The sequence below is a fragment of the Corapipo altera genome, unplaced genomic scaffold (assembly GCF_003945725.1).
Source record: "Corapipo altera isolate COAL_440 unplaced genomic scaffold, ASM394572v1 113, whole genome shotgun sequence".
Taxonomy (NCBI): Eukaryota; Metazoa; Chordata; class Aves; order Passeriformes; family Pipridae; genus Corapipo; species Corapipo altera.
This window is the reverse complement of record NW_020884895.1, coordinates 3517427-3526715: the sequence shown is the minus strand read 5'-3', so window position 1 is coordinate 3526715 and position 9289 is coordinate 3517427. Positions and strand designations below refer to the sequence as shown.

Below are 9289 nucleotides of genomic sequence, written 5' to 3'. Positions count from 1 at the left end.
GTAAAAATACCCCTTAGGAAAATGTCCAATGCACAATTTCATCTACAGTTTGGCTGGGAATCCTGTTGAAACTTAGTTCTTAAACACAGCTGTGAAACTCATGAAGATGTCACACTGGTTGCTCACCCAGCAACCTTTAGAGTCTCCTGGGAAGGTAATCAAAACACCAATAGTGAGCAGTAATTCTAACAGGCTGCTTTGCTTCATTCCTCTGCCTGCTCCTTGTCGAGCTCCTGCAACTCAAGACATGAAGTTTTTCTTTTACCAAACGTGGTTCCAACTGCTTCTCCTTATCAGTTATTCATATCTAAAAGGGAAAGGGAAAATACTGACATAATTTGCTGGTCCCTGGAACACCAGGTTTTTTTTATTTAACTGACAGGGCTTACGGTTACCTTCAGACAGATTTTAAAGTAGTTTTTAGCTGCATGGCAGAGATAAGCCCTCCAGTAAAAAGCAGTGGTAAAATGGTGGGTCATGAGAAATATTTTGTACTGCCTGTAGTCGTGTTTTCCATTCTTTTTCAGTTTATGTATCTTGTAAAAATTTTCTGGTAAATCTGCTACCTTGTATGTGATGAATTTAAGCCTATTGATTTCTAGCTTTCCTAATTGCATTTTACAGAACCCCTGCTGCCTCTGGGACCAGAGCTTGAAAACGTCCTGTTTAGTGAAATGGATTGTCTTCCACAGGTCATTGACACCTTATATTCTGCCTTATCTAAATTAGGCAGTCTCCAGCATTCTCTGATCTAATCCCAAAAGTAGAGGGGCTGTGTTATGTGCAGATATGATGCTTATACATAAATTTCTATCGAGCAGTTATTGGAAAAGGAGATGAAAGCAGGTAGAGCTTGACCTGGCAGCTGAGTGCACAGGCTGCCAGGACTAACAGCTGGCTCCTCTGCAGCTCAGCAGGTGATGGAGTTCCCACCAGTTCAGGAGTCCACTGCCAATGGTTAGCACATGCTGTTGTGAAAAATCCCATCAGTCAAAAATGTCTCATAAATAATTTAGAGGAAAGCAATTAGCACACACAGCTGTAGCTGTTTGCAAAGTCACAGTTATACCTGCCAGGGCAATCTGGAAATAGAAATTTCAAAACCATTTCTTGAAGGAGCCAGAACGGTCTGGCTTGGAGCTAGGGCTGATGGGTAGTTGTTGATGAGTAAGGAGTAAATTGCACTTTCATGTTTTTTTATGTGTAATGAAATCCAGGAGAGAATTTTAGTATTTTGTGCATATTGGGAAAGGGATCAAAGGGATGCATAGTTGTAAGAACTCCAGCAGTCAAGGTCTTATCCTTCCAGAGGCTCTGCAACTCATACAGCTTCAGAGTGGAGGGGACAAGTTATAACAGAGACTTGGACAGGCATTTTGAAGGCATCAGCTAGATAAAGCTTGTCTATATGTACAGACTGCTCAGAGAAGATAGACTGGAGGAAAAGGAAGAAGGCATTGCTTGAAATATCTCATTTGAGTGTGCTTGTCTTGACAGATAGATGGAAGTAAATTGTTTGAAAACTTCAGAAAAATGATAAAAGGAAGAGGAACCTGCTCTTTAAGAATCTCGAGCAACTACATGGAAGGTGTGAAAACAGAGATTTGTTTGTGCAGGTGAGTCCTGAGAAGGGGTATCCATATTAAATCTAGAGATGCCATCAGGCTATGTAAATAGGGCACATGAAAATATATTTTAGGACAGGGTTAAGACTTCGTCTACCATGACACTACCCTGGGACAAGGGGATGGACAACATAACATTGCAAGATCCTCTCCAGCTGTTCTGATAGCTGTGCATCAGTCATGATGTCTGTCTTAGCTGAATGCCCAGAACATGCTCATCTTTACAGGATCCCCCCTTGGCTAGGGAATTGTTACTCCTGTGTTACCAACTGGAAACTCAATCACAGTATGTTGCCAAATGAGGCTATCCTAGTTCTAAACTCTGAGATTCCTTCCTCTTCCTGAGAAGAAGTCTGACACTGTATTGTGAAAAAAGCGTTCAAATGTGGGTTGTTCATATTATTAATGCTACAAAACGTTTCAACCTATGCTTAAATGCCAGATGAATTAGAAAAGGTTGGAGTTACAATTTGTAGTGGTGGCATTATTTTATTCTGTGATTTTCCTGTGCAAAAACATATCACAGTTCCCACTGTTGTCTGCACCATTTGACTTGTTCTTCTAAATCTGACTGCCAACACCTGGCCAAGAAAGTAGCAGAGAAGCCCAAGAAACTGCCTGCCACGTTCTGGTGGCCAAGGCCTCCATCCAAGGAAAACCCCACTGGTAAGGCTTAGACAGTAAACAAAAGCAGCAGCTACTCATTGACTGTGAGCTGGATGAAAATCCCTGCAGGCAACAGGCTGCCCCAGCTGGTCTGGACCCATGGAGACAAGTCAGACCTCCTGTAAATGATATTAATTGGAGTCTATCTAGAAACCTCTTACAACAAATTTTGTTTGACTGCCCTGGGATTTTTCTCTCATGTATTATTGAATATGTTATGGCAGTGCTCCTTCTTGGACTGCACAATGATTAGCCATTAGTGTGTTTTGCTAAGACACTCAACTCAAGTCTTTAATTTGCTGATTTCTTACATTTATTTATCCTTCCCAGGTTTTAGTAGAAGTTGGGGAATGTGAAGAATGTCCTCTAGAACTGCAGATGAATAATTGCTCAATAGCCAGAACTTTAGTAACTTTAAAAATCTTTCATGAACAGATATTCAGCCTTTGGGTCACTGCTGTGAATCTAGAGTAGTTTGTGGTTTGTCTTCCTGTGAGTTAATCAGGCTTTATTCCAATTTAACATGTTAGTTAGATGGGATCTGTACATGGCTCTTCTTAAACCAATTTAACACATTTTGTAAGATTCTAGATCATATTATCTTCTAGATCACAAACAAGTGTTCAAGAAATGTAAGTTAAAATAATAATCTAACATACTCTATATGAACATCTTTCCCTCCTATCCAGAGAAAAGTAGTGAGTGCAGAATTTGGATCACTTGAAGCAAGTTGAGCCCTAATCTTTATAACATTATTGCAGGTATGTATTGACAGCACTGTAATGCAGAAAAGTGAGAAAGTACTAAAAATCTCAACTAGGTCAAACAAGGATGAGTCAGGATTTTGTTCAAAACAATAGGCATTATGTTTTCATAATTCAAGAAAACATTCATTGTACAGGAGAGAGACACGACTTCTGTTTTAAAATAGGAATTGTCTGGCTACAGAATTTAGCTGGGCTTTGCTAGTGACTGTGCTGTACATGAGGGTAAACACCTGCCTCAGGTGGCATCTTCTGGATCCAGAGGTTACCACCTGCAGTCTCCTATCATATCCCTATTCTGGGAGCTGCTGAGTCTAGATTGGGATGTCTCTCCATTGTCTTTGATGATAGGTTAGGGAAGAAACTGTTCTTCACTAAAGGTAGGATCCATCTCCCTCAGCTTTAACTTGTAGGAGCTGTCTCAGTCTGTCCATAATGAATGGAGAAGGAATGACTTCTTCACCTGGAGATTCCTTTTCTAATCTAGATGGGATGACTTGCCTTTGGAGGAGCATGTACTTTGCTGTTCATTTTCAGAAGTCCTGGCAGCAAGGTCAGACTGGATGTCTCCTTTTTACATAGTCAATTTTGGTTAATACCACAATGAATTTCAGCACAGTAGGATCCATGGTGTTTCTTGTGCTAGCACAGCTCCAGTAACATTGTACAGCATTTGCTTGGTTAAGTTTTTGTTGTTTGGGGTTTTTTTTGTGTACTGAAAGATCACATGGAATCCATTAATGAACACTGTTTTCCCTTTTTAGTCTCAAACATTAGCAGTAATCTATGTGCTTAAACCTTCAGCGTTTGTCAGTTTGAAGTTCAAGTGCTTACAGTCACCAGTCATAGGTGAGCCACACTGGATAGCTTTCAAACACAAGCAACTGATGCTTCAAGCTGTTAAGGTTGTTTATTCACCTGGGCTCAGCCCTGCACTGGAATCTTTCATTTGACTGCTAATCTGAGAGTTTACATTTGTTTTAAAGACACTCATACAAAAGAGGTTAAGGAGATTGAGCTCTTTTGGCAGTGGCATGTGGCTTTTTCTGTAGATTTTCTAGAGACTGCAAGGAATCAAAAGTTGTGTCTGAACACTTTCAGATCCCTCTATGTGGTCAGGATGTCAGGATGCTATCTGCTTAGCTTTTAAAAATTTCCAGGACACAGAATGAACTGATGTCTCTGAAACAGAGGCTGACACTGAGAGCTGGCCTTCTGCTGCATCTCTTGTAATACCTAAATTAGACCATGCCTACCTCTATAAGATGATAGTTCCTCAGCTGGAGTGGCCCCTAGCTTGGGTTAGGGCATTCCCCTTTCACTTGTAACTTCAACTTGGAAAATGGGCACAGGTCTAAATAACAAACTTGTCATCACAAGTATTTTCTGTAAATTCCAGGGCTCCAACTAACCTGCCTAGATTTTCTTTCCTGTTTTTGAGTAGACATGAATAAGCTATTTTATTTGTCAGTTCTAATTTGAAAAGCAAAGTTCATTGTGTTTCAAAAGCCTTAGGTATGACAGAGCAGCTTCACATAATATTGCATGAATGTCTTGATAGGACACTGGGAAAGGCTGACATCCTTGCCTACATAATTTTGAACTCCCCATTTGACCTTACTTTCTTGTAGCTGATTCTCCCAGGCTAAGAAAAATGCATAAACACAACTGCCTTTCATTGCTCTGAAAATATGTGGGAAGGCCCCTCCAGAACTCTTGTTTCTCTCTGGAGATGGTCTCAGCTTCTCCAGCCTCTCCCAATAATAAAGATATTCACTGACTGTAACATCCTCATTTCTGTCCTACAGTGCATGTTCTGCATCCTTCTCCATGTACAGCTCTGGTGGTCCAGTGACTGTAGCTATATCTTACTTTAGAAGGAGTTTGATAATTACAATAATAATATAATTTGGGGAAGCTAATAATCAAATCTCTGCTGTTTTTTACATCTTTTTCTCTCAAGTTGTAAGAATTGCAACAACATCTTGTTTCTGCTTCTAATTTATTCCTTATTCCATTTCACTCTTTTGTTTCTGATGAAACAACCCCTCACAATCTGAGTGAAAGGCAGCACAGTGTCAAAAGCAAGTCCCACGTCTGGCTGCAAAGCAAAGGACAAAATGTACCAGTAGGATGCTGTGCAGCAGCAGTGCTTCCAGGAGGCAGCCTTCTTCCAGATCTTGTCCCTGGTGTGTCACTGCTAGAAGAACACAACCAACATGCTTTAATGAAGAATACTGGCAGTTGGCTGGAAAATAAGAAACTGTATTTATTCTTTCTGCAACACCATTTGGACTCGAAATATTTATATATATTTAAGGGGGATTCTCACCTACGCTACCAGCCTTGACTGCTTCACCCCCTGCCTTCAGGGATCCCTATGCAACTCCAGAGAAAAACTGCTGGATATTTTTTTCTCTCTCTCTTTTTTTTTTTTTCTTTTTTTTCCCCCTCCCATGTGGATAAATTCAAGCATTCAGTTTCCAGTGAGTCTTGTGGATAGTAGTAATGGCACAACTGGAGAGACAGTGGAAGAGAACGGAGATGCAGGAGTGAAAAAAAAGTGACTGGAGGCAAGAACTTCCCCCATTGGTATCACTTCTTAAATAAACATGTGGAATTGTACCTAGAACTAGCTTTTCATTACAGCTGAGCAGAGAGCTGGTGAGCTACAGAGTGCAGCAGTGGTTACCTGCATATTTTCTGGGTTTCACAAGTGGGCTCCACAGCCTGCACTGTGTTGGTACCATGACGACACTGCCTGTGGTACCTGGAATAGCTCGTTTAAATATAGCCTGTACGTGGTCTCAGTGAGCCCTGGTCTGTACAAACATAGAGCAAGGTATAATTATGGATTATCCAAATCCAAAGCTAAACACTATTTTAGGGGTGCCTTTCTTTCACTTCCACAGTCCCTTTTACAGTCATATATGGGGCCTGTTGACTTCAATCTGCTTGTTTTCAAAACACACCTGCGAGGCAGGGAGGCAGCCCCATCTGTGTCCTATAGAGGGAGATCTGAGAAGCCCTCGAAAGCACCAAGAATCACTTGGACTTTACTGCTCCCACCTTTATGAGGGCAGCCATCTGCCACAGCAGAGCTGATGGGCTCTGTGGCTCTTCATCCCTCAGCACAACCCTGGGTATCTGCAGCTCAAAGACCGGTGAGGGCAGCCGAAGCTACTCTGACTTGCACACAAACTGTACAGGGAACAGGAGCTCTTCTGCCCCGCAAGGCGGGATAGGAGGTTACAGCCTCCAACCAGCTGTGCTGGTGGCCACTGTGGGGAAAGCACAGTCCTGATGTGCCAGATACAGGGTAGTTCACTCTAGGAGTTTGGGGTGGAGCAGAATGTTAATGTACATCATCTTCAATCACTAAGCATCCTCTCTCCCTCAAGAAAATTAAGCCTTCCCTCTGAAATCCTTGTCAATGTTGTAATTATGAAAGTACAGATATTTTAAATGCAGTTGAGTAAATGTGAAAGTAGTGGTGGTTTTGTGCTTTAAAAGCTCTGCATGTATTTATATAATTGGGTTATAATCATAGAGGAGGAACTAAAAGCCTCACCCTGCAGTGATGGAAATGTCAGAGGTGTCCTCACCCCCACCTCTGCCAGAAGTTGCCGTGGGTGAATTGTGCAGGCCATGGAGTACCCCTGAACTAGGTATGAGAAGTCTGCTTTTAAAATGTTGGGAGTTTGGCTATTTTTTAATCAGATTACTTTGCAAATCCTATTTTGGAATTTGCTGCATACATTATATTGCCAGCCCTTGCTTTGGAATAACTCGCGTGCAGTGAGATGTTTAAATTCTAGAAGATTCACCTCTGGGATATGCTGAAGTGATCTTCTTTTCAGAAGCTGCTGTACAGCTTCTTCTCCTGTAAGGAATAAGTAAGCAAGTAGGGGTGGAGGCACCAGAACTATGGGCAGTGTGTGAGTACATGGGAGGTCAGCAGGGGCAGAGCTGACCCAACTGATCAAGATTCTCTTCAGTAACTGGGCAGCAGCTGAAAGCACAGAGGCAAGATTATGTACTGGGACTATTTCCTCACAGGGGAGCTTGGGCTATCTTTGTTACATTATTGCTTCCATCCCACCTCTTGTATTCCTGTACTATAGAAGGATTAACCTCATGAAGTTTCTTATGGCCTGGAGAAACTTCAGACTTCCAAAGCACAAGCCAAAGAGTAGCCATGCTCCATCATCATGCATGTAGTTACGTTCAGGTCAGGGTTCATCTGCCATGAATGTACCCTTTTTAAAACTTTTTTACTTTATTGTAATTTAGCAACAATCCTTTCAATGTGTTTAATGACAAGTATATGCTGAGATCTACAGATATTTCTTCCAGTATAGTCTTTACATCACAACTTGAAGCATGTGAAGGAATGTGCAAGCTCTTTGGAGTGGTACTTCATTTTATCCCTATTCAGAAGTGGAAAAACAGGCAAGGACAACAAAGAACAAATTTAATTTTCCTTCTTAAACCCTGCCAGTTCAGATAATCTTTTGCTGAGTTTCCTGATGTGGCTATTCGCATTCTTTCATGAATTCGACTGGCTTTAGCAGCCTCCAAATAAAACATGGTTATAAGGAGATTTACCTTGGCCCTGTTCTTGCTTGGCGACATGAGACACAGAGCAGCCAACTGGTTCAGCTCATGCTACACGTCCTCTTCCAGCAACTGCTTCCTGTACAAGCTCACTGCTCTCCAAATTAATGGGATTGTTGCTTTAGCTCAAGATGTAGGAGATTTAATTCTGGTGTTTGTGTCAGCGATCAATGAAGTCAGGAAACTGCCTTTACAGAGCATTCAAAAGCCCTTTTATTCCAAAAGAATCAAATCCAGGCTTCTGTTAAATGCAGTAAAGGCTGCCATCATTAAAACATTGAGGCTGCAAGTTTGGCCACAAAAATGTTACCGTAATGCAGCTGGTATTCAGTCCTTTCTGTCAGCGTTCCCAAGTCTGGCTTTTATTTATTTATGCATTTTCACGAGTCTCATGTTTTTCAGGCATTCCATAAAGCCTCGGTGTTTACAGGCATCTTACTCATCTGAGAATCTCAGCTTCCAGTTTTTAAAGATCTGCTATTAGCCCTCGTGGACAGGGAGGAAACAGGAACGTGTCATAAGGCTGATCCTCACAGGCAAAACCAGAAGGTTCATAAAACCCCACATTTAAAAAATCAAATCATGTTTTTTTAAGAGGATCTCATGAACTTGGGCTCCCATTTATGTGTCTCAAGTGCCTGGCGTAGAACTCCACTAATGATCGCCTGGGTCAGGCCATGATTCAAGTGCGGAGGTGCTGTTGGATGCAGAGAGCCAGAGAGCTCTGCAGCACTCAGATGGATTGAGGGGAGGAATCCTCTTTCCATTTATTATATTCCTGTTTTAACTTCATGGCCTGAGCATTGCCCTGTGCACCCTGTTTACTGTGTGTTTCATAAAGGCCAGAGGACTCATCCCGTTGCTCTGAAACTGCTTATCCCAACTTTGGCTGGATTTACTGTTCAGGAAGAACAAACGGTTGCTTAGGAAAGTGCTGTATTTAACGACAGAGCCAGGCTGGACTTTTTTCAAACAAACAAATAAAAGCCAGCAACTCTCAGCTTGGCATGGACTTTGCCGTTTTGTTTGTTGCATCACCCCATTGTCTTCTTTATCCCTTCTTTTTTAAAATTTCTTTGTTATAGCATTTCACAACCCACAGCCTGCATGCTGTAATTCCTGAAGGAATGCAGAGCATAATGAATACTGCATGATCACAAAATAGTTCACCTCGTGTAAAGCTGTAGCAAAAAACGATGCATCATGGCTGTTTCCCAATCTTCCCTGCTTCACTGGTTTCTTTTATTTGGAGAAATTCTTTTCGCTTCTCCTCACAGGGGCTACCCAGTGAGAGGAAGTGTAACCTATCTCCACCCAGCAACAAAAATGCAATGGTTTTGGAGCACTTCCCACTTCCATGATGTCCCTGTACAACACAGCACAGCAGTTAAACTGGCCAGTGCCTTCTTCCCTGGGCTTCAGGCAGGGGAGCTGGTATATGGAGATGTTGGATGGCCCACACAGGGCAGCACATGGAGAAACAAGCCCTGTGTCGTGGGAGAAACACTTTTGCCAGACTGCTGGGGCCGGAGTACCAGCAGAACTTTTTAATCACGGCTTTTCAGCAGCACATCCACATATCGGGATATTAATTAACGGCTCTTTTTTTTTTTTTTT

At 42.0% G+C, this 9289-nt stretch overlaps 1 protein-coding gene across 1 annotated transcript in view; it reads left to right on the top strand.

The window, feature by feature from the left end:
* Positions 1 to 1506: 1506 nt before the first annotated feature.
* The window catches only part of SENP5 (SUMO specific peptidase 5), a 31863-nt gene continuing 24080 nt past the window's right edge, over positions 1507 to 9289 (top strand). The window contains exon 1 of the mRNA XM_027647626.1: positions 1507 to 1616. The gene's annotated coding sequence lies outside the window, so the exon portion shown is untranslated. The remainder of the gene's footprint in view (positions 1617 to 9289) is intronic.